Raw genomic sequence first — 27529 nt, 5'->3', positions numbered from 1 at the left:
TCTGAAGTATCAACGCATTCCACCACCCTTGTGGTCATCCCTTTATTATGGTTATACTTTGTAGCCGCAACTTCTATTCGATGGATGCATGCAGTTAATAGTCGCAACATCCATGCGTTGAGCATATGCGATCGTGTACGCGATGCCTCTGCGATGGCAAGATTCAGCTCATGTTATCGTCTTTGCGATAGCCTGGCTTTCACGCATGTGATCGATTTCTACGTTAAACAATTGAACGCATAATAACGCATAAAAGTGGGTTAGCCGAGATTCTTAATGTTGATCGATGCAAGCTTGTTTTGTCATGAATTCTTAGTATAATCACCATATCTTCTACTTAACAGCCTTTATAATTTTAAATAAAAGACTTATAATGACGTGCATTTCTGCCCGTCATCAATGGCTTAGAGATCCAGACCTTCAAACAAGCAATGAATGATATGGATAAAGACCAATGGATTAAAGCCATGGACCTTGAAATGGAATCTATGTATTTCAATTCTGTGTGGGATCTTGTAGATCAACCTGGAGGGGTAAAACCCATCAGTTGCAAATGAATCTACCAGAGAAAATAAAACCAAGCTAGTAAGGTACAGACCTACAAAGCTAGACTTGTGGCAAAAGGGTTTACCCAAAGAGAGGGGGTAGACTATGAAGAAACCATCTCTCCAGTTTCCATGATAAAGTCAATTAGAATACTCTTGTCCATAGCTGCATTTTATGATTATGAAATCTGGCAAATGGATGTCAAGATAGCCTTTCTAAATGGCTATCTTGAAGAGAGTATCTATATGTCTCAACCATAAGGGTTTATTAAACAGGGTCATGAGCAAAAGGTTTGCAAACTTAATCGATCCATTTATGGGTTGAAACAAGAATCTAGATCTTGGAATTGAGATTTGACACTACGATTAAATCTTATGGCTTTGAACAAAATGTTGACGAACCCTGTGTTTACAAGAAAATCGTTAACTTATTGTCGCCTTTCTGGTGTTGTATGTTGATGATATTCTACTCATTGGAAATGAAGTAGAATTTCTAGCTGACGTTAAGAGATGGTTGGCTACGCAATTCCAAATGAAAGATTTAGGAGACACATAGTATGTTCTTGGGATCCAAATAGCTCGAAACCGCAAGAATAGAACTTTAGTGCTATCTCAAGCATCTTATATAGACAAAATGTTGTCTAGATATAAAATGCAAAATTCCAAGAAAGGAACTTTGCCTTTCAGACATAAAATTCATCTGTCTAAGGAACAAAGTCCTAGACACCTCAAGAGGTTGGGGATATGAAACGGAATTCATATGCATCAGCAGTAGGGAGTCTTATGTATGCCATGTTGTGTACACGTCCCAATATATGCTATGCAGTTGGAATAGTCAGCAGGTTTCAGTCCAATCCTGGATATGATCATTGGACTATCGTTAAGAACATTCTCAAGTATCTTCGGAGAACGAGAAATTATATGCTCGTGTATGGTACTGAGGATATGATCCTTACTGGATACACTGATTCTGACTTCTAAATCGATATTGATCAAGGGAATCAACTTCGGGGTCAATATTCACTCTCAATGGAGGAGCAAATGTGTGGAGAAGCATCAAGCAAAGTTGTATTGCTGACTCCACAATGGAAGCTGAGTATGTAGTTGCAAGTGAAGCAGCAAAAGAAGCAGTATGGCTCAGAAAGTTCTTAATTGACTTGGAAGTAGTTCCTAATATGCACCTACCTATCACCCTCTATTGTGACAACAGTGGAGCAGTTGCAAATTCAAAGGAACCTTGAAGCCATAAACGAGGAAAGCATATCGAGCGGAAGTACCATATCATCAAGGAGAATGTACATAGTGGAGACATGATCGTCACGTAGATAGCCTCACCAGACAACTTAACTGATCCATTTACAAAGGCCCTCTCGGCTAAAGTGTTCGAGGGTCACCTAGTAGGACTATGTCTACGAGATATTTATCATTAGGGCAAGTTGGAGAATTTATGGGTATATAATGCCCTAGTTTATTGTATTTATACCTTTTGTTCTCTTAGTGTAACTCAACATTGTATATATTTGTATATATTGATCCACTAGAGTTTTAGTCCAAGTGGGAGTATTGTTGGGTTTTATGTCCTAAAACTCGCAGTTTGTACAAATTAAACATATTTTATTATCAATAAAGATGTTATTCAACATTTCTTCAATAAAGGTATTGAATCTATTAATTGCATTCATAAAGTCTAAATCCAATAAACTAAGATCCATGGCTATTATATAAATACTTGAACTTCATGTATAGACATAGAGATGGTTCAAGTTTGAGTAAATAGCCAAAACGGTCTATAGTATATGATTAAGGTTGGGTACCTTATTCTGGTAACACTATTGAAACCACCTCTCGGTGTGAATACCATGGCTTCTAAGGCTAGAACGCATGCGATGTATATGCGATAAGTCTACAAGGTTTACACATAAACCTCTATTCCTATTTATTCGATGACAAAATGACATCCACACAAATTGCGACCACATAATATCATTCCTATTCCTAGGATGCATGCAATGCAAGTTGACAAACAAGGGGTATTTTGCATAGCATAAAACAAGACAATCACAAGTAATGAACTTCCTAGGTCATGTTGGCTTAGTTCTTCTCAACCCATTCAACTAGTTTAGCTACTCATGCGTATTAAGAGAGTGAGAAGATGTAGAAATAGAACTTCCATGGAATAGATATGAAAATGAAATACAAATAACAATGCAAGTATAATAAGAAGCCTGGTAACAATTTCTTGCTGCTAGGCGTTTACACTGTTTCTACTCGTGCTCTAAAGATATTCTCGCTCTCGCGAGAGTCGGCCCCCTCTCTGCTCTTACGCCCAAAGGTTCTCTCTCAAGTTGCCCTGAGTAATCTCTGGTGCCACCACTCTTCTCTTGCTCCGCCTTAAAATGGAAAGGAAAATTATGAACAAAAGCAACTGGTTGTAAAAACGGTGAATGGTCAACCCCTTTTCTGAAGAATGCACTTGGTATTTATAGAGCATCAATGGTGAAAGGCGGCTTATCTCTCCCAGTTGTACAGATGGGATAGCTTTAATTCCTTATTGACGCGCCGAATGATTGTTACCGATAAATTTAAATGTACTTTGTGACCGTTATCGGCTGTCAACTAAATTTTGATTCGACTATCATCAGCTTTCTGTCCCATCACTCTTAATTGGCCTTTCACCCAGATGCACCCACCATGTTGCGCTGACCAAGTTGTGGCGATCCTTTTCGGGCGAATGTTTGCGAGCACGATAAACGCAAAGCCTTGCAGTGAAGTTGCGCTCAACCAATGAATTCCTATGATCGCAATCTTTGCATTGCGTTAACGCATATTCTGCACAAAAATACAAAAATCAATAGTTCTAATGCACTGAACGCATGCGACCGCAATATTACGAAATTGATGCTTAATGGACGCAAAGTGATATATTTCATTAACGCAATCCAACATTGTTTAAGAACTTAGCACTATGATAACGTGCATTTCTGCCCGTTATCATTATGCGGTTCTAATCTAACTCTCCCGAGCCTAGATTCTAATCTAACTTTTCCAAGCCTAGATTATATCCTTAGACTACCCTCCCGAGTATCTCTACGCATACATAATACAAGATAATCACATAGAATGAAGATCTCAGGTTATGCTAGCTAAGTGCTTCTCAACCCATTCGACAGATTTAGCTACTCATGTGTATTGTAAAGAGAGTGGATAGATATAAAGATGCAATTTCCATTTTTATAAATAGAGTACAAAATGATAATGGAAAATAAGGGTAGAGAGCCTGGTAGCAATATCTTGCTTCCCAAGGCTGTTACACTGTGTTATCTCTATTCTGCCCAAAAGATGTTCTTGCTTCCGCAAGAGTTGGCCCTCTCTCTGATTTCGATGCTCCCAGCACTCTTTCGAGTTCACCAGGACGATCTCTCGGTGTAATCTCCCTTCACTCGCTTCCGCCTTCTATGTAAAAGAAAAACTATGAACAAGGCTAACTTCTATCTATATGGAGAATTCTATAAACTGAGCGAACTCCTTCAATGAAGATGGCCTCCAATATTTATAGAGCTTCAGGTTGAAGAGATTTTTCTCTCATATGATTGCACTGATGGGATGGCATTAATTCTCTGTTTGATGTGTTGAATATTGTCATCGAAAAGTTGAGTGTACTTACTACAGTAGGTCGTTAACGGCTTGTCAACTTAATTCGGAATCGACCATCATCAGCTTTCTGTCCCATCGTGATTTATTAAGCTTTCACCCAGATGCGCACACCTTAATGCGCCAGCTCTATGCGGCCACCTTCTTGAGTAGATTTTTGCGAGCACAAACGATCACATAACCTTGCGGTCGCAATCTTTTAATGCGTTCGGCCGTTAATTTCTTTGGATTGCATTTCCGCCTTGTGTCAATGCATTTTCCTGCATAAAATACATAAGTTAGTTGTTTTAATGCGATGGACTCATGCAATCGCAATGTTGTGAACTTAATGCTTTTGGACGCAATATTGTATATTTTTACCATCGCAATCCTGCATTGTTTTATAACTTTGTTGTAATAACGTGCATTTCTGCCCATTATCACACCCCCAAATTTAAACAATGCTTGTCCTCAAGTATAAACTAAAGATTTTCTATAGAAAGTCGACTACCTTCCCTTTCCTAGATTTCTCAAGGATGCCTTATTCAAATCCTATGCACCAAAATCTCCTTAATTTTTATCCAGACCTCTTAAAATATTTCTGAAATTTAGGGACTGCAAGTTTAACCTTCAAAAAGGCTTTACTAGATTCTAGGGCATTGCATGATTTATTTCATAAAAAAGAAACTTTTCCAACTGGGGTGTTTTCAAATGATTTTTATCCTTGCATACTTTAGACATATATTGTTGGAATAAAAGGAATGGATGTTGGGATTATTGCACGCAATCATGCGTTGTACATGCTTAAGTTATGCATTTATGCCCATGCGTCGGAAGTCATGCGTTGGAATGAAAATGCGTTAATCTAGTATGCAATGACCATGTGTTCCTATCACAAGTTTTCTTGCCTTCTCACCAAGTATAACGAAAACGCAAGTTTCTCTAGTAATCCGAGGTCGAACACATGGACTTTTCACTCAATAATGCTTGTGAAGTAATGCGTTTGAGGCGATGAATAAAAGTAAAAAGAAGAAGTTTAATGGATATACACACTACTCCTACTCCTAACTAAACAGATAAAGCAATAGGAAACTTGCGATGAGAATTGGTAGATACACAACAACCGTTAATGCATAGTAATGTTTATTATCTTAAATCGCTCAAGTAATCCCAGCTCGTCACACTAACGCATCACACACCTCTCGGTGGTCAGCCGCATGACTATATCTCTATAGTGCATGGTTGCGTCAAGCATAAGATTGTGCCTATCTCTAGGAACAATGCATACTTTGCTTTAGTGCATTTCATTTCTTACCTTCTCAGGCAGTTAGACGCGGCTAATTACTTATAGACAAGCATTGCAACAACTTATAGACAAGCGTTGCAGTAGACTTTCACCAAGCAAAGAGGATTAACTCACTATACACACAACGCACACCTCTCGGTGGGTTGCTACATGCGTCCTATCTCTAGGCTACACGATTAAGTATGCGATCGCCTTTGATAAATAAACGATGAAGGTAAATGATGATAAAGATAAAGATGATGAAGAAGATGGCATTGAAGGAATCAAGATATGCATTGATTACAAAATGTCTTAATATCTTAAGCTAAAATTTAATACAATACAGAGGTTAGAGGAGAAATGAAAGACTCTGCGTCAAGGCTGCCAGTGGTGCCATGGATGACTGGTGGAGATGTCTCTCTCGAGCTCTATCTCCGGCGAAAGTTTCGGTTGTCATGGTCTGGTTTGTGGAGATGAAGAATTCTCATTGCAAATCTCACTCATGCTCTCATCTGTGATCGCAAACCTCTGCCTTAAGGCAGAAGTTCGAATTCTCCAAGGGGCTATTTATAGAGTTTAAACGCCAACAGCTATCATGATTGCGTTATGTCTCACTGTTGCCTTTGTCGCAGTATGGGCAATGTCACATCGTCTTATCTTGTTGATACTCCCAAGGTATGCGTCTGAGCTTGATTCAGCTGAAGTATCAACACATTCTACCGAACTTGCGATTGCCATTCTATTATGGTTGTCACTCTGTGGCCGCAATCTCCAAGTGATCACCGCAACTTCCATGCGATGGGCACATTCGATCACCGCAACTTCCATGTGATGGATGCATGTGATCACTACATGCATTCGTCTATACGATAGCTCGATTTTCAGTGCACGCGTTTGTCTTTGTGGTCGCCTGGCTTCAGCGCATGCATTTGTTTGCGATTGCTTATTTCCAACGCATGCGTTTGATTCCTGCGATAGCTACATAAATAGACACTTTGGCACGGAGTAATGCATAATATTGGGGTCAGTGAGGATTTAGGTGCTAATCGATGCAAAACTCAATTTTTCGCAAATTCTAATTATTATCACCGTATTTTCTACTTATTAGCCCTTATAATTCTAAATAAAAGGCTTTTGCCAGTTATCATATATTTTTTTTTATGACCTTGCACTGATCCAAGTGCCTAGCCTTCGTTTTGGGAGCGAAGTTGCGATCATTTATTTATGCAAGGTGCTCTTTCTCAGTCTAAACTATGAGCAAGGCGCTCTTTCTCAGACTAAACTCATGCCCATTTGGCAGCAAAGTTACGATCATTTATTTATGCGTTTATCATGATTTCTACCTTCGTTTTGGCTTGCCCCCACGAGTGTCATGTGGACATCCAACTACAAGTAGGATCCGATCACAACATTTTAATATTTTTTTTATATATATATATATTTTATTGTAATGCTAAAAATAGAAAGGTTGAAAATGAATACCGCACTCCCAAATTTAAAACACAGCAATGTCCCCATTGCTGAAAGATTGAAAGAAGTCATACGATGCTGTTAGAAATTTTTGTAAAAAGGCAGTTTGAAAGAAAGCTAGCAGACTACTAACTTTTAGAAATATTTCATGAGTTGACTGTCCTAAAATTAAGTTGACTCTAGTATATACGAAAAAATAGAGGCATGTGTTTCATCATTGAAATCATAATTGGCAAAGAGAAATAATGCAATGACTTACTAAATTAATTAATGTTACATGATTGCGCCAACTAAAAAGGATGCGATGCTAAAATGATCAAAGTTAAAATGCGATGTGATAGAGGAAAATTTGGAATAAAGTCAAGGAAAGATACAACCCCCAAATTTGCTCTGTCACCCGCATTATTTGTGGATGAATCCTACTTTGCAGCGAATTGCTCTCTTTGATTATGGCGACGGAATAAAGTAGTTGCATCTTTCGTGTAGCACCTCTGCAATCGTTCACCTCGATCGTTGCAAAGAAAACATTGAGAGGGTCAAATAAAAAACAAAGTTAACAAAATTGTTTACTACGATCGTTCAACATGATCACATTCTCCCTTTTTTAAAAAAAAAGATAAATGTACGATAATAAATGCAAGGTAATGAAAGTTCATGAAGTATTGATAAGAAAAAAAAGATATTCCAAAAAGATTGTGTCCCTGATGATTTTGGGTCGAATAGTAACGCAGGGATTGTTTATTTCAATCTGGACTTTTTACATCCACGACGACTTTCTCTTCTTTTCTCGGTCTTCTGGGATATTGATTGCCTTAATCCATAGCTTTTCCCCATTAAGGTTCATCACGATCTCCCTCTTGTGCACATCAATTTGAGCACAACCGATCGAGAGGAATGGTCGCCTCAATATGATGGGCGCATCTTCGTCCGCCTTATAGTCTAGAATGATGAAGTCTACCGGTAAGATGAATTTGTCAATTGAGATTACAGCATCTTTCAACTCTCCCTCGGGATGTATTTGGGATCTGTCCACAAGTAGGAGAGTCTCCGTTATGGGCGTGAGTTTTCCCATATTCAATCATTTAAAGATTGATAGCGGCATTACATTTATACTCACCCTAAGATCGCATAGTGCTTAACCAATGTTGAACCCTCCAATTGAACATATCGTGAAGATTCCTGGGTCGCACATTTTTGGTGGGATCGTCATATTTTGCGTTACCATCATTGTAGCAATCTTTCCTTCATCATTCTATTTTTTTTTTCAATCTTTGTGGGAATGGTGGTAGTTGGACTTCTTCTATCTCGTGTCCTAGAGGCTTGAAGATGGATGCAACTTCTGGGTTCATCTTCTCGGGCTCTTCTGAATCATATGTCAACGGGTTCTCGGTTGTCACCACATTCAAGTTGGTCGTGATGGGTTCCTCCCCTACTTCCGCTGTCATATTTTTTGCTTAGCAAGGAGACTGCTAAGCATTGTTCCTTTCATATACCCCCAGAGTTACGAGGAAGCTTAGTCGAGCTTGGCAATGCTCCTTGCGGTCTATTTTTGAGTTCACCCATAATCTATCCCATCTGAATTTCAAGATTGTGGATGGACGTCGCATGATTTTGAAGCACTGTTTGATTCTTTTCAATATATTGCTTCAGCAAACTCTCCAAGGATGAAACTACAGCGCCTGTGAACTGCTAGCTTGGTTATGCGTTTGACCGTTTGTTCGCAGGAAAAATCCTGGTGGCCCTTCCTTTTGTGCCACTGGTTGAAAGCTTGGTTGTTGATTTTTCCACACGAAATTGGGGTGGTTTCTCCACCAAGTGTTGTACGTATCGAAATAAGGGTTATTCTTTATGAAGCATACTGACTGTGGATTTCTTGGGCATTCTTCCATCGGATATGCTTCTCCACAGATGGCACAACTTATGGTCGTTAAAGCAATTGCGTTGACCAGCCCTTTTTGCGTTCTCATGCTATTAATTGTGATGCCTTGTATCAAACTCATCATCGTGTTCATTTGGGTTTGTAGGGATGCGATGGCCCCGTTGTTCACATCACTGTCTATAATTATTAATCTTTGATCGCTTTCTCTCTAGTCCTCGTGATTTTTTCAATGCGATCAAGTATATTTTTCGCCTGATCGTAAGTTTTACAAGCAGACCTCCAGCTGCTGCCGCATTGGCAGCCGTCTGCGATGCAAGGTTTAATCTATGGTAGAAAATCTCCATCTGTAAACAATCTGGTAAGCTATTATGCCGGCAATCTCTTACCAGCCTCTTAAACCTCGCCCAGGCATCATTGAGCGATTCGTCAATTTCCTATTCAAAATTTGTAATTAACTTCCTCCTTCTTGCGTTCTCTATTGGAGGGAAGTATTTCTTCATGGACTTTTCCACTACTTGTTCCCACGATGTTATCTCCTCTAGTTTTAGAGAATAAGCCCATTTTCTTGCTTGATCGCTTAAGGAAAATGGGAACAATGTTAGTCGAACCTCCTCGGTAGAGATCTTTGGGAACACAAAGGTGTTGCAGATCTAAATGAAACTTCGGAGGTGGGCGTGCGGATCCTCGCCACGCCTACCACCAAACTGTCAGGTAGTTTGAATCATCTGTAACATAACCGATTTCATTTCAAACCTCGATCCGCCCAAAGTTGGCCTCATGATTCCTGGGGAGAAATCATATAGGTTGGGCAACACATAGTCCTAAATGGGTCTATTGCGGTCATTCGCCAGGAGGATGGGGTTGGCCATTATATTATTTGCATTTGTGGCCCTCTCTTCTGGTTGTTCCGCCATTCTTGGAGTTTTGTCTTGTTATTGTTGATGGTTGGTTCTCAATCTTCGTCGGAACATTCTTTCAATCTTCAGGTCGTAATTCGCCAGAGATTGAAAGCTGCAAAGAAAATCAAAAAATTACCATTAGCACAATGTATTGCTGTAGTCCCCGGCAACGACACCAAAAACTTCATGCAGATTAAATAATGGTAAGGAATGCGATGGTGTAAAATGCGTTGTGCATGTAAGTTTTCTCAGAAAGACCCAAGTATAAATCCTACTGAGTTGCCTGGTAAACCCAGGGTCGAACACAGGGACTATGGAAAACAGTATGCGATGGTAGTTTTAGATCACTTTGCGGTAACAAATAAATCAAGTGTTGGTTGGTTTGTTGTTGAAGGTATAAAAAGTATGTGGTGGATTTGAAAAAAGAGTAATTATGCGAAAAATACAATGATTATGCAGAGGAACGGGTTGAGAAGGTCTTTAGCTAGTGTTTCCTGAGAATGCGTCCAAGCTATGCAATCATGCTACATTCATGCGACAATAGTTCATTTTCCAATGCAAATGCGATAGCTCCTAATTTTAGGACGCATGCGATGAATGCAATAATGTCTATAGAGCTTATTCCTAAGTCTCTACTTCTTGCCTATGCGATGATGAAAGATGCACACAAGGACAAGGCGATCGCATACAATCATTTCCTATCTCCAGGGTGCATGCGATGCATTAATAGCAAACAGAGCTTATTACAAAGCTTCTATCTCTTGATTATGCGGTTCTAATCTGACTCTTCCAAGCCTAGATTCTAATATGACTTTTACAAGCCTAGTTCATATCCTTAGACTACCCTCCCGAGTATCCCTACGCATACATAATACAAGATAATCGCATAGAATGAAGATCTCAGGTTATGCTAGCTAAGTACTTTTCAACCCATTCGACAGATTTAGCTACTCATGCGTATTGTAAAGGAGAGTGGACAGATATAAAGATGCAATTTTCATTTTCTAAAATAGGTTTAGAGTACAAAATGACAATGGAAAATAAGGGTAGAGAGTCTGGTAGCAATATCTTGCTTCCCAAGGCTGTTACACTATGTTATCTCTATTTTGCCCAAAAGATGTTCTTGCTTCCGCAAGAGTTGACCCTCTCTCTGATTTCGACGCTCCTCGACACTCTTCCGAGTTCACGAGGATGATATCTCGATGTAATCTCCCTTCACTCGCTTCCGCCTTCTAAGTAAAAGAAAAACTATGAACAAGGCTAACTTCTATCTATATGGAGAATTCTGTAAACTGAGCGAACTCCTTCAATGAAGATGGCCTCCGGTATTTATAGAGCTTCACGGTGAAGAGCTTTTTCTCTCATATGATTGCACTGATAGGATGGCATTAATTCTCTTTCTGATGCACCAAATATTTGTCACCAAAAGTTGAGTGTACTTGCTACAGTAGGTCGTTAATGGCTTGTCAACTTAATTCGGAATCGACCGTCATCAGCTTTTTGTCCCATCGTGATTTATTAAGCTTTCACCCAAATGCACCCACCTTGATGCGCCAGCTCTATGCGGCCACCTTCTTTAGCAGATTTTCACGAGCGCAAATGATCGCATAGCCTTGCGGTCACAATCTCTTAATGCGCAAATGATTGCATAGCCTTGCGGTCACAATCTCTTAATGCGCAAATGATCGCATAGCCTTGCGGTCATAATCTCTTAATGCGCTTGGACGTTAATTTCTTTGGATCGCATTTCCACCTTACATCAACGCATTTTCCTACATAAAATACATAAGTTAGTTTTTTTAATGTGATGGACGGATGCGATCGCAATGTTGTGAACTTAATGCTTTTGGACGCAATATTGTATATTTTTACCATCGCAATCCTACATTGTTTTATAACTTTGCACTGTAATAACGTGCATTTCTGCCCGTTATCAGCTGCTAAGCAAGGCAAGCTAAGCGATCAGCATTGTGCGAGAACAACTGCAAGATGGGAAGTGATGTCGCAGGCTAAAGGACACTTTGAAAATTGGCTAAGTGCTTGAAAGTTTGGCAATGAGATGTGATTGCCTAAGAGCTAATCCTCCAAAGTTTGGTTAAGTGTCCGACTCTCAAGGTGAGTGTAGGATGCACCATGTGATGGTTTGGCATAAGGGCCTTATTTATATAATAAGTCTCAAAAGGGAGGCTAATGAGAAAGCTAAAAGGTACCTTTATGTGTGTAGGTGCAACCCCAATTGGTGAAGCTTACCAAGCCCTAAGAAACCAAACTTAAAGGTCCAGTGAGTGACTAAATATTCTCAAATATTTTCAATGTTTTTAAAAATGATAAACCATGCGATTTCAATGTTATTTGATGATAAGTTTATATGTTTTCAAGCAACTAAGTTTCATGAGGTTGCTTAGCATTTTCCTCAAGTATGTGCTTATTCTATCGCATGCCAAGGTGATATGTTAGTTTTATTTCAAATTAAGTATTTTATGTTGAAGCATGCATTTTGAAGACTATAGCTAAGTTTCTACAAAATGCTAAGCTAAAAGCTATGTTCTGAAAGATTCTTAATGTGTCTGATTTAAAGCAGGATATGTTTTTAGTAAGTCGGATACTGAAGGTATGGAAGGTATCCAGGAAGTACCTAAGGTGTTGACAGTACTTAGTAACTCCATGTGCACGTAGGTAGTTCTGAATGTGAGGCCAAAGTAAGGGTCTCCTAGGCCATATACCAGCAACATGAGACCAAAGTATGGGCCTCTTGGACGGATACAGACGTTAGAAGCTAGAGCGATGTACGCTTGTTCTCAACTAAGGTTTAATGATGTTTATTGATGTTTAATTCTCAAAAAGCTTGATGTTATGACTACGTCATGTTTTAAGGAAGTTACTTGAAATGTTTTCCAGAATGTTTACATGTTTTATATTAATGAAAAGCATGGTATCTCCTGGTTTCTAGTAGTCACTCACTGGGCAAATAGCTCACAATTTTCAAATGTTTTTTCTTTCCCCAGGTAGTAGTCAGATTCCTCAAGATTGATCCTGTTGCTGCTTGCCACACAAGACCCGACTAATTGAAGAGAAACTAGGTTAACTATTGTATATATGTACACATGTTGTGAGAAGTGTTAGGGACATGTTAGTGAGGAATGTCAGGGACTTGTTAATATCATTTTGGGCCCAGCTGTAAATATTTTATCTGTAGATATTGTGTTATGGTTTGTTATGTGATTGTATGGAAGTTAATGGTGAACCTTCCTGATATAGGCTAATTGTATAAGTTAATAATGTTTATCAGGTTGGCACTAAAGGAGTTAAGTAAGTAAGTAAAGGGAGTAAGTGTTAGCGATAAGGCTAGTAACTGCTACCATCACATCTTCTTCTAGGTTGAGAGGGTAATCTAGAAGAGGGTGTGACAAGTTGGTAACAGAGTATAAGATTTTGGGAATGAGAGGGAGAATTTATGCATAAGTCTAAGTCCCTAAAGTGTGAGTCCCTAACATATGTACATTTTAATAGGTGAAAATGTCGAGGCAAAGTGGCAGAAAGAGCAAGCAGACATGAGATAGGAATACTGACCCTACCACTAGAGGCCCTAAGGTTAGGAAGAACCCACCAGGAAGAAAGAGGAAGGTAAGAGATCCAGTGAGTCAGGAAATGACATTTGAGGGAGAGTCTTGTACTCCTCAGGTGAGGGAAGATCCTTAGAAGATATAGTTTTTGACATAATAGCACAGAGGTTGGCAGCCAGTGTAGGCTCAATACAGGCCGACCAAGAGAAGAAGTATAGAATTGAGAGGCTTAAAGCCCTAGGGGCTATGACATTCGAGGGTACAGTAGACCCAACTGAAATCGAGGTATGGTTGGATGTAATTGAAAATGTTTTAATGCTATGGGTTGCCTTGAGGACAGAAAGGTAGGGTTAGCTACATTCCTACTGTAAAGGAGTAGAGAAATGGTGGAAGGTAGTATCCGCCAGACAAGTTAGTACGGATGTGATATTATGGCCTAAGTTCAGGAAGGCCTTTGAAGTCAAGTATTAACCCAAGCTAGTGAGTTCCTTAGATTGACACAGGGAAGCATGTCAGTGGCAGAGTACAAGCAGAAATTTACAAAATTATCACAATATGCTCTGTCGATTATTGCTGAGGAAATAGATAGATGCAGGAAGTTTGAGCAAGGACTGAGGAAAGAGACTAGAACTTCGGTGACATCATAGACTAATTGGTTATACTTTAACCAGTTAGTAGAAATGGCGATATGGGTGAAACAGAGTTTAGCAGATGTTGAGCAGTTGCAAAGAGGTGGTGAGGCTGTAGTAGGGCCGAGAGATAGGGGATCCAGACCCCCAGTTGCAGGTTAGTCTAGTGGAAGCCGATTCAGGGGTATGAGTTGGCAGGGATCCAGAAAGACGAAATCGAGACCCACGGCCAGTGCAGTCAGCCGGCTAGAGATGCCACAAGCTATTGAGTCTGTAGCCAGTACGGACAGGAAACCAATATGCCTTAGTTGTGGAACAGGCATCTTGGAGTGTGCTATAGTGGAAGCGGGGTATGTTTCCAATGCGGTCAAGCAAGACATTTCAAGAGAGATTGTCCCCCACTTCCCAGATAGTTAATCAACCAAGGGGCACTGGAAATTGAGGTGAAGAATCAAGTGGTGCCAAGCAGAAGGATGTCGTAAGTCGACCCCAACAGCAGGGTCGAGTGTATACCGTGATGCACTAGAAGGTAGTAGAGTCTCTAGATGTTGTGACCGGTAATGTAATGTTATGTAGATAGTCTGCTTATGTTTTATTTGACCCTGGTGCCACATATTCATTTATATCCAGCATGTTTACATCTAGTATAGATAGGTTGTCTGAGCCCATGTCTGAAGAGTTATATATCTCTACCCTTATGGGAGATGTGATAATAGTAGAGGAATGTTATAAACATTGTGATGTGCTGATAAATTGTCAGGATTTTTATGTTGATTTGTTTCCCTTGGATTTGTTAGAGTTTGATGCCATCTTAGGAATAGATTTCCTAAGTAAACATCGTGCCTCAATGGACTTCTATAAGAAAGAAGTAGTGTTCAGGAAATCAAATAGTCAGGACGTAATCCTGGTAGAAAGCAAGAGATTAACTACAGGAAGTCTGATACTAGTAGTGAAAGCTAGGAAGCTACTGAGAAAGGGATGTAGGGCCTATTTGGCTCATGTTGTGATCGCTCAAGAGCGGAAGCTAAAACCAAAAAATGTTCCAGTGGTAAATGACTTCCTAGATGTATTTCTTGAGGAATTATCGAGATTTACACCCAATAGAGAAGTGGAGTTCACTATTGACCTAATTCTAGGAACTGCTCCCATATTGCAAGCACCATATAGAATGGCACCAACTGAGTTAAAGGAGTTGAAGGTGTAATTACAGGAATTAATTGACAAGGGATACATTCAACCTAGTGTTTCGCCTTGGGGAGCTCCAATGTTGTTCGTGAAGAAGAAAGACGATACACTTAGACTGTGTATCGACTATAGGCAGTTGAATAAGGTAACGATCAGGAATAAATATTCGCTACCACGTATTGATGATTTATTCGATCAGCTAAGAGGAGCCATGGTGTTCTCAAAGATAGACTGAGATCAGGTTATCATTAGTTGAAGGTGAAGGAGGCTGACGTTCCCAAAACCGCACTCAGAACAAGATATGGACATTACGAGTTCCTAGTAATTCCATTCAGACTAATGAATGTCCCGAACAAGATATTTCATCCCTATTTGGACCAGTTTGTGTTGACATAAAATTAGTCCATAAACTAGAAACGCATAAAATTTATCTTCTTATGTCATACAACGCATGGATGATTGCGATGATATGCAATACTACTTCTAGATGTATGCGTTATTAACAATATGCTTGTAGTATGCTATGCGTTGTCACAAGTTTCCTTGCGTTGAAACCAAGTATAATTTCACCGTAAGTTTCTCGGAGTGATCCAAGGTTGAACGCAGGGATTGTTTTAGGTTGATTGTGTTACGTTCGTGATATATGTGACCGGGGGTTTTTCAATTCAATAAAAGTGTGGTTTGTACATGCGATAAAGTAAATTGTGCAGTAAAGTAAAGATAAGCAATAAAAATGCAATAATAAAGTAAATTGCGATAAAAGTAAAGTGCAATAAAATAAACCTAAGCTATGATGATACAAGATACAGGTTACATGATACTAGATATCAAGGTTGAGACTGACTGTGAAGATTATACAAAGATCGCGTTACGTGGTGACAAGGCTTATGTACGAAAAGAGAAAGGATAATTAATATAAACATCTGCTCAGACCTTCCCCACCCCCAAACTTAGAGATGCGCAAGGTCCTCATTGCGTTGTTTGGACAGAATAGACAAACACTTAGACAAAATCTCAAAAAGAAGGTTTGAGCAGAATTTTGATGGGTAAAAGGTAAAGTACTGCTAAGCTACGAATTAACTAAGTGTTAGTTAGAAATTACAAAGTATGGGAAATGTTTCTAAGTGAATGCATATTATACATCATGGAAGTGCAATGAATAACGCAAAAAGAAAGATTAAGAATATCGTAAAGTTGACAAAGGATGATAAAGAAGAGGCACAGACACAAAGAGAGAATTGCTACTTAGTCTTAATTCATTGACCATTGACTTTAAATGCGTTATTCCCATCTAAAGTTGTTAGTTCCACTACGCTGTGGGGAAAGATAGTCTTGATTTTGAACGACCTAGACCAGTGAGACTTCAATTTCCTTGGAAACAATCGCAATCGTGCGTTAAAGAGTAATACCTGTTGACCTTCGACGAATGTCCGATCATTTATGCGGTCATCATGCAACTTCTTGATTTTCTCCTTATAGATCTTGGCATTTTCATAGGCGTCCCTTCGTCATTCGACCAACTGGTTCAGTTGTAGCTTCCAGACTTTCCCTGCACTTGCTAAATCAAACTTCAGTTTCTTGCATGCCCACATCGCCTTATGTTCCAACTCGAGTGGCAGATGACAAGATTTTCCAAAGACCAAGGCATACGGGGACATGCCAATTGGTGTTTTATAGGCAGTCCTGTATGCCCACAGTGCCTCATCAAGCTTGCGCGACCAGTCCTTCCTGGAGGTATTGACTACCTTCTCCAAGATAGTTTTGATCTCTTGGTTAGAAATCTCTGCCTGCCCATTAGTCTGTGGGTGGTAAACGGTTGCAACTCTATGGCTGTCATTAAATTTAGTCAACACGTTGGTGATTATGCGGTTGATAAAGTGAGAGCCCCCATCGCTGATTAAGGCCCATGGCATGCCATATCGAGCAAAAATATTCTTCTTAAGAAACTTCGCCACTGTGGCCAAGTCATTCTTGGCACATGCGATGGCCTCAACCCATTTTGATACGTAATCAATCACAACCAGGATATAATGATGACCTTCTGATGGTGGAAACGGGCCCATAAAGTCGATTCCCCAAACATCGAATAACTCAACCTCTAAGATTGACGTCAACGTCATTTCATTTCTTTTAGACATATTCCCCGTTCTCTGACATTTGTCGCATTGCACAACATGGGCATGGGCATCCTTAAACAGTGTTGGCCAGAAATAGCTACACTGTAAAACCTTTGCGGCAGTCCGCTGCCCCCCAAAATGTCCTCCATAAGAGGACTCATGACAAAGCTCTAGAATGTGCTTGACTTCGTGCTTAGGAATGCATCGACGTAGAATGTGATCAAGTCCAAGTCGATATAGGAATAGGTCGTCCCAGAAATAAAATTTGACGTCGTGTCTTAGCTTCATCTTCTGCTGGTAAGTATAGTCATCTGGTATTTGACTACAAACGATGAAGTTCACAATGTCCGCATACCAGGGAACATTAATGTCTACTGACATTAGCAGCTCATCGGGGAATCTTTCTTCAATATATTTTTCTTTCCCTTGAACCTCGTAATTCTCCATTCTTGACAAATGATCAGCGACTTGGTTCTTAATGCCCTTCCGGTCTTTGATTTCTAGGTCAAATTCTTGCAGGAGCAACACCCACCGTATAAGCCTTGGTTTCGCATCCTCCTTTCTCATCAGATATTTGATCCCAGAGTGATCGGTATACACCACAACATTTGTTCCGATTAAGTACTGACGGAATTTCTCCAGTGCAAACACCATTGCGAGCATTTCCTTCTCCGTGGTTGTATAATTCTCCTTCGCATCATTCAACATTTTGCTCGCATAATAGATAGGATGCAATACCTTGTCCTTGCGTCCACTCGCATCACACATCAACGCAAATGGTTGCGTCCAATGCGGTGCAATCAAAATGGGTGCGGTGATGAGCGCATCTTTCAATGTGTTTAATGCTTTAGTACACGCATCATCAAAATTATATTCACGGTCAGCTTTAAGGAGCGCACTTAGGGTCCTTGCGATCTGGGAGAAGTTGCGAATAAATCTTCGATAGAACCCAGCATGTCCCAGAAAGCTCCTAAGTTTTTTCACGTTTACTAGTGAAGGTAGCTTGGAAATTGCGTCGATTTTCGTCTGATCAACTTCCAATCCTGCCTTCAAGATTTTATGACCCAGTACAATTCCTTCTACAACCATAAATTGGCATTTTTCCCAGTTCAAAACAAGATTCGTTGCCACACATCTCTTCAAAACTTTCTAAAGGTTAGCTAAACAGGAGTCATAATTATTGCCGAAAACTGAAAAATCATCCATGAATACTTCGACTGACTCCTCCAAGTAATCTGAAAAGATCACCATCATACATTGTTCGAAAGTGCCTGGCACATTGCAGAGTCCAAATGGCATACGTAGGAATGCAAACGTACCAAATGGGCACGTGAAGGTTGTCTTGTCTTGATCCTCTGGCTCAATTTCTATTTGGTTGTACACTGAATAGCCGTCAAGAAAACAGAAGAATTCAATTCCCAGAAAGTCTGTCTAACATCTGATCAATGAACGGGAGTAGGAAGTGGTCCTTTTTAGTGGAAAAATTTAACTTGCGATAATCCATGCAGATTCTCCACCCCGTGGTCGTTCTTATGGGAATTAATTCATTCTTGTCATTAGTGACGATTGTCATCCCCCCTTTCTTTAGAACACACTGCATTGGGCTCACCCAGCTACTATCAGATATTGGGTAGATGACACCTATGTCCATCCACTTCACTATTTCCTTCTTCACTACTTCCCTCATAGTAGGGTTCAAGAGTAGTTGCCTTTCTATCGATCCCGTCTTTCCTTCTTCCAGACGAATCTTATGCATGCAGTACAAGGGACTGATTCCTCGAATGTCTACCAAGGTCCATCCTAAAGACTTTGCATTATTTCTCAGGATCTATATAAGTGCATCTTCTTTCTCCTTACTCAGCGAGGCAGAAATGATAACCAGTAACATGTTGTTACCTCCTAAGTAAGCATACTTAAGATGCACAGGCAACGGCTTCAACTCTAGCACGGGTGGTTCTTCCAAAGATGGCTTAGTGCATTGTGAGGTTCGTTCAGATAACTTGAGTGGTTCAAAATTTAATTCAACTTGAATTGTGGCACAATCCTCCTTCCATATTGCGCCGATTCCAAATTCTTCTTCCTCCAATTCTTTCAGGGGTTCGTGCCAAGGTTCTTCCCGTAATTCCACAATATATTGGCAATTCTCCATATCACTTGGGTACTTCAATGCATTGAAAACATTGAACTTCACTTCCTGATTGTCAACTCTGATGGTGAGTTCTCCTTTTTGCACATTGATCAGCGCTCGCCCTGTTGCAAGAAATGGGCGACCCAAGATGATAGGTACTTCTCTATCAACTTCATAATCCAATATGATAAAGTCTGCCGGGAAGATGAACTTGTCCACTTGCACGAGTACATCCTCTATCTTGCCCTTAGGATGCGTTATCGATCTATAGGCCAACTATAGTGTGATCGTGGTTGGTCTTGCATTGTCGATATCCAACTGCTTAAAGATCAATAAGGGCATCAGATTTATGCTCACCCCTAAATCGCATAGCGCGTACCCGACCTTCTTCCCTCCTATTGAGTAGGGCAATGTAAAACTCTCAGGGTCTTTCATTTTGGTGGGGATGTTGTTTTGAAACAGTGCACTACATTCATATGTTAATGCAACTGTTTCATTCTCCCCGATCTTTCTTTTGTTAGCAAGTGTATCCTTGAGAAATTTTACATAGCTCGGCATGTATTCCAAAGCTTCTATTAAGGGAATATTGATGTGTAATTGTCTGAGAACGACCAAGAACCTCTGGAATTGCTTGCTATCATCTTTCTTCTACAGCCTGGAGGGGAAAGGTGGAGGATCCCGCCTTACTTCTTATTTAATTGGTTCTTTTTTGAGGTCCTGTTCTTGCTATGTTTCGTTACCTGGAGGTTGCATTGATTTAAAATTCAAGTCTTGAGGAGCTTCATCTCTTGTAGGTGTACTTACTTCTGAACTGATAATTTTTCCACTACTGATTGATTGGTCATCATCAACAGTTAGATCTACTGGCCATGTTGTTTGATCTGGTACTGGTAGCATAGGGGCTGTTGTTTTACCACTCCTCGATGTCACTGCGTGACATTGCTCTTTACCTCGTGGCCCCAATGCTCTTGAACTGCTAGGCAACGTACCAGGAACTTTATTTTTCAACTCAATTGCAAGCTGTTCAATCTGCTCTTTCAAACCTCTAAGGGAGTCAGCTTGCAATTGTCTAATTGCCTCGCTCTTTTTGATATAATGCTTCAGTGAAGTCTCCAGATGCGAGGTACTGCAAGAGGTATCATATAAGAACGGTTGGTCATAGGGTGGTATACTTTGAGAGTTACCTGGATTAATGAAGACTGGAGGGTTGCCTCAATCCCCTTGATAATTGTTCTGCTGGAAACTATGGTTCCCTTGGTTGTGATTCTTGTCCCAACTTAAAATTGGGTGATCCCACCAACCAGGGTTGTAGATGTTGCCAAATGACTCATTATAGACATAATATTCGGCCTATTGATTCCACGGGCAGACTTCTGCTAGATGTTCCTCCCCACATTGAACACAGTTCATTGTGGCCACATGCGTCAACGCATTAACTTGCACTGAACCTTGAAAGAGATTTCTCTGTTGATTAGCCATCGTCTGAAGGAGCAAGGTCATCATGGTCATTTGATCAACCAGTGTGCTCATTGTATTAGTTGACACATCGACACTTTCTACTCTTCCTTGCTTCAAACCACTTTCCTCAAACTCGGTATCAATTCACTCATCAGAATGTCACGAAATGGGATCTAATATGCTCTTGGCTTCCATATATGATCTGTCCATTAATCCTCCTGCTGCGGAGGCATCGGCAACTGCTTGCGTTGATTGATCTAAGCCATTGTAAAATGTCTCCATCAGAATGCTATCGGGAATCTTGATATGCAGACAATTCTTCACTAATTGTTTGAAATGCACCCAGGCGGTGCTCAAAGTTTCATAACCCTTTTGCTCAAAATTCAAGATATCCTTCCGTCTCCTTGCGTTGACAGCTGGAGGGAAGAATCTGTTCATGAACCTGTCAACTAACTGTTCCCACGCATTAATCTCATCTGGCTCTAACGACTGAGCCCACCTTTTTGCTTCATCCCGCAATGTATATAGGAAAAGATACAACCTAAGTTCTTCTGGAGTCACACAGGCATGGGGAATATGCTGCACATGTCTACAAAATTCGTCAAATGCATATGTGGGTCTTCTCCTTGTAATCCTTCGAATTGACCCACATTCTGAATCATCTGCAGCATAATCGGTCTTATTTCAAAGCGTGCATTTTCCTCAATCGTTGGTCTTGAAATTCCTGGTGAGAAGTTATAGAAATCCAGCGCCGCATAATCTCTCATTGGAACGTTGCGGTCAGTGGCAAGAAATATAGAATCTTACACTGGCCAATTCTTCTTTTGATTCCCTGCGGGTGCCTCGTTATTATTAGCCATGCTTCTTCACCACTTAATTCGGCCCTGATGTGCTTCCGCGCGAATAATACACCTGATCTCTGGGTTCGCTTAAAATATCTGGATCACTCCAGAGCTCATAAGTCGTCAGACTGCTCTTCGCGATGAACAACAAGTACAAAGAGATCTATCCTGCAAAATATCACAAACATATTCAACAATAACCGTTAACCACTCCCTGGCAACGGCGCCATAAACTTGTTGACATAAAATTAGTCCATAAACTTGTAACGCATAAAATTTATCTTCTTATGTCATACAACGCATGGATGATTGCGATGATATGCGATACTACTTCTAGATGTATGCGTTATTAATGATATGCTTATAGTATGCTATGCATTGTCACAAGTTTCCTTGCATTGAAACCAAGTATAATTTCACCGTAAGTTTCTCAGAGTGATTCGAGGTTGAACACATGGATTGTTTTAGGTTGATTGTGTTACGTTCTTGATATATGCGACCGGGGGTTTTTCAGTTCAATAAAAGTGTGGTTTGTACATGCAATAAAGTAAATTGTGCAGTAAAGTAAAGATAAGCGATAAAAATGCGATAATAAAGTAAATTGCGATAAAAGTAAAGTGCGATAAAATAAACCTAAGCTATGATGAAACAAGATACAGGTTACATGATACAAGATATCGAGGTTGAGACTCACTGTGAAGATTATACAAAGATCGTGTTATGCGGTGGCAAGGCATATGTGCGAAGTAGAAAGAGAAAGGATAATTAATATAAACATCACAAGTTCCTTAATTGCGTTAAAGATATAAGTACGGTTCCGCTTTCCCTTGGCGTACACCTCTTGGTGATCGGCTGTGTTTTCCCACATCTCTGGGGTGAAATAGGGATGAACGTAGTGAACGCAAGGTTGCTTCCATCTCTAGAAGTACTTCTTGCTTTAGTTAACGTATTCTTCTAACCTTCTCTTGATAGATCAGAATGGCATCTTTACTTCTGCTCTCACAGGTGAAGATGTCGTCTAACATGCTTTAGCTAACATCCTTATTTCTTTAGCACAGATTAAATTACTTGCTTAATTTATATTAATCACCTAGGGATTAAGAAAACATCGTGGAGAAAGTGATTTATGGAGGAACGGAAATAGATAGAAATGTGGAAATGAAAATGATCATGACAATTAATTATAAAATCAAGCGTCTGATACATGGTTGTGAATGATTTAGACTAAGAAGATGAAGTACAATTTATGAATAAGAGTTAGAAATAGATACAAAAGAGTGCCAATGTCTTGACACCGATCTGGATGGAGAGATTGCTTGTCGGCGTAGATAGAGTGAATGGAAGGATGAGCTTCCCTCTCAGGCTTGCTCAACCGGTAGAGATGATCTAGTCTCACCTCTCGGCCTTTCTCTTTTCTTCCTGGATCTTCTTGATCAGCACTCAAATCAGCCTTTCTCTGAATAGCCTCGTATCAATTATCCCGTATCAAGTATATTTTTTGGTGAATTCTTTGAAGGTATTTATAGATGAATGCTTTGACTCTTGCCGTGTGGTCCTCACTTTATTGTTATGGAAATTTCGAGAATGGTGGAATAAATATTCCTTCTATTATGCAATCAATCCGTTGAAAATGCACAACGGTTAGTTGTACATGTGATAATATCCTCTGTGATTGTGTTGCTCATTTGCATCTTCGACCTTTTGTCCGCATGCAGTGTTGTTTTTTATTACTGCATGCGATTGAAGTTGCGTCGATTGCAAAGCTCTTGATCGATTGTCGCATGTGCCGTCATTGCGTTGATCGTCTATTCATTCCTGAATGATGGGCGCAATGCGATGTAGATGCGTTAATCTTTTTCTCTTGAGCCATGAACGCATACGATGACTTGATTTCCTGTAAAACAGACTTGAAATATTCTTTTCTACCATCGCAATGGTTTCAGTGGATGTATTAATGATACTTATAGTTCTTGTATTTCTTAGCCAATTTCCATACAATTGACGCAACTTTTCTCTCTTTTAACCGCAATATCTAAATAAAGTAGTATAAATAACTTGTATTTCTACAAGTTATCAATTTGTGATAGTATTTATTGATGATATATTAGTATACTCTAGTAGTAGGGAGGATTATATGATCCACCTAAGGATAGTATTACAGACGTTGCGAGAAAAACAATTGTATGCAAAGTTCAACAAATGTGATTTCTGGTTAGATCGGGATGTATTTCTTGGTCTTGTGGTTTTAGCAGCAGGAGTAAATATGGATCCTCAGAAGACTAAAATGCCTCTGAAGTATAAGTTTTCTGGGTTTAGCGGGCTACTACAGACAATTTGTAGAGGGTTTCTCGAAGATAGCCCTTCCAGTGACGAATTTGACCAGGAAGGATGTGAAGTTTGTGTGGACTTCAGAATGTGAGCAGATCTTTCAAGAGTTAAAACGAAGACTAGTATCGGCTTCTATACTTACTTTAACAATCCTAAGTAAATAATTTGAGATTTATTATGATGCATCTCGACAGGGACTAGGATGTGTGTTGGATGTAGGATGGGAAAGTGATTGCATATGCATCTCGTCAGCTTAAGAAGCACGAGAGCAATTATCCTACGCATGATCTGGAGCTGGCGGTAGTTGTATTAGCTCTAAAGCTGTGGAGACATTATTTATTTGGAGAGTATTGCAGAATATTCACAGATCAAAAGACCCTAAAGTATATTTTTTTTCTATCAAAAGGAGTTGAACCTGAGGCAGGGAAGATGGATAGAGATGATCAAAGACTATGACTACTCAATTTAGTACCACCCTGGTAAGGCAAATATTGTAGTTGATGCATTGAGTAGGAAATCCTTGGGATCCAAAGTAATCCTTGGGAACGATATTCGAAATGTTACTCCAGGAGTTCAGGATGATGGAACTCGAGACATACGCAGCAGAATTAGGATCTAATTACACTCTAATTGCTTTTAATTTAAAGGAAAAAACATGCAATTTGAAGGAAAAATAAACAGTAATTAGCTTACCTTTATAGCTCTCGAAAATCGCTCTTCCTCGCTAAATCTCAACTCGAACTCTTTCGGACCACCACTAAAGTTGACCTACTATCCTCTAGACTCAGAACCGGGTTGTGGGACCCGATGGATGAAGAAAATCGAGAGAAAGAAAAGAGATGGAAAATAAGAATGAATTTGGGTTTGGGTTTGGGTTTTTATTTCACTCAAAGAAAAGAGAATTTTCCAGCCCAAATTTAGAAAACTCTTTTGGCAAAATGGCAAAAGTTTTTTCAACTAAATTGAAAAGCCCAATTTATAAAAAAAACCATGCAACAATTGCATGAACCAAATCCATAACAACCCAACACCTATAATCTACTATCTTAGTGGGATTAATGTTTCCACTATAAGCTAACAACTAGCCCACTATTTTGTTAGTGGAATTATCCAACAAAAGTTTGGATTTTTCCACTAACTTTAGTCAAAGAGCAAAATAGTCATTTGGTCAAAGTAAAACTTTGACAAAAAGTCAACATTTTGACTTTTTATGATTTTTTTCGTGTTGACTAATTTGACCTCTCGAGCATGAATCCGCATTCATTTTCTCAAAATTCAAATCACATTTGAATATAAGGTTGATCAAAGTTTGACTTTTCAAAGTCAAAAGACAACTCTTTGACTTTTTACATCTTGGACCATTTCCATTATTTCCGAGCTTCCGAATATGAACGTATTCATATTCTTGATATTTAAATCACAATTAAATATTAAAGTTGTATCTCTAAACTGAAAAACCCGACCATTATATCACATATACTTGTCGATTTCTCTCTCTTTACCTAATTCGAACAATTCGAATTATTCTATCATACTGTTCTAAGTTTATTCCATATGAGCTAGTAGGGGAACCTAATGGACCTATAGATCATGGGCTCCAACGATCTGAGATTAGCTGACTAAACTCTTTAGACGGGGCTAATCAACATTTGTTAACTAACGGGTCATTCCACTATAGTTTACACTCCCCTCACATAGATATATTTGTGTCCATTTGATATAACCATGATTAGTAAGCTCTTGTTCCTTAAGTTCCACTGATCCCCTAATGAACAATTAGTTTAAGGTCCAACCTATAAACCTAATCCCTCTCAGGCCAAGGAGAGGGTGGGGCCCCTTATTCAAGACTTGGATTCAGTACTAAAGGGAACAACCTATCTACTATCTCTATAACGGGTGGGAGTGAATTTTGTCTTGCACCCTATGTTCCCAACTATCCACCCGATCTTACCCCTGAAATGGGAGGCTTATTAGGCCAACAATGATGAGTTGCCCTCACCTATGCAGATCTAAGGATAATTTCGAGTGAACAAGAGTTCATAGTTAGCTCATGATTAAGATTAAGTTACTTAGGTCATCAATTAACAAAATAGTCAGTTTTATACATAAAACGGCATTTAGAACATAAAAAGTGACTATTTCATGGTTCAATCTTATGAAAACTCATTACAGAGGATGCCCCCACTCACATATCTCTATATGAACGATTCAGGATCACATCGTTTGTACTAACTACAAAGTGGGCCGCATCCATAGTGTCCCCAGAATAAGGCGCCCAACCTTGTTCATATCCTATAGACCATTATGGCTACATATTTGAACTTGATCCACATTTATGTCACTACATAAAGTTCAAATACATTAAATAGCCTTAGGACCTTAGTTTATTGGATTCAAGATTATAATTTCAATAATAACTTTATCGAAAAACAAAACAGAATTTGTTTATTAATTTACAAACTACGAGTTTTAGGACATAAAATTTAACAAACTCCCACTTGGACTAAAACTCCTAGTGGAGTATCACAATGTTGAATTTAAGTGAGAAACATATGAGTACAATAAACATATGAATACAATAAACTAGGGCATATACCCAAAAATTCTCCCACTTGTCCTAGTTTACAAACTTTGTAGACCTAAACTCTGTAGGTGACCTTTAAACACTTTAGCCGTGAGGGCCTTTGTAAAAGGATCAACAATTTTTTGCTCAGAAGATATCTGGGTTACTACAATGTCTCCACAATGTACAATCTCCCGGATCAGATGGTATTTGCGTTCAATATGCTTGCCACTCTTGTGGCTTCTTGGTTCTCTTGAATTTGCAACTACACCACTATTATTACAATATAGGGTGATAGACAGATGCATATTTTGAATGACTTCCAAATCTGTAAAGAATTTCCTCAACCATACTGCTTCCTTTGCTGCTTCACAAGCAGCTACGTATTCAGCTTCCATTGTGGAGTTCGCAATATAGTTTTGCTTCACACTTCTCCACATTACTGCTCCTCGTTTAAGAGTGAACACTAATCCAGATGTAGACTTTCTAACATCTTTTTCGGTTTGAAAATCAGAGTCAGTGTATCCAGTAAGGATCAAATCCTTAGTACCATACACGAGCATGTAGTTCCTCGTTTTCCTAAGATACTTGAGGATATTATCCAGGATTGGACTGATACCTACTGACTATCCCTACCACGTAGCATATGTCAGGTCTAGTACATAACATTGCATACATCAGGCTCCCTACTACGGAAGCATAGGGAATGCGTCTCATATCCTCAACCTCTTGAGGTGTCTTAGGACATTGATCCTTTGACAAATGAATTCCATATCTGTAAGGTAACAAACCTCTTTTGGAATTCTGCATCTTATACCTAGACAACATTTTGTCTATATAAGTTGCTTGAGACATGGCTAATGTTTTGTTCTTGCGGTTCCGAATAATCTAAATCCCTAGAACATACTGCACATTTCCTAAATCTTTCATTTCGAACTGTGTTGCTAGCCATTTCTTGATGTCAGTTAGGTAACCTACTTCATTCCCAATGAGTAGAATATCGTCAAC

Source organism: Benincasa hispida, chromosome 6 (assembly GCF_027475165.1).
Source record: "Benincasa hispida cultivar pf3 chromosome 6, pf3_genome.v1.1, whole genome shotgun sequence".
In the NCBI taxonomy this organism is placed as follows: domain Eukaryota; kingdom Viridiplantae; phylum Streptophyta; class Magnoliopsida; order Cucurbitales; family Cucurbitaceae; genus Benincasa; species Benincasa hispida.
This window is presented reverse-complemented; position numbering follows the sequence as displayed.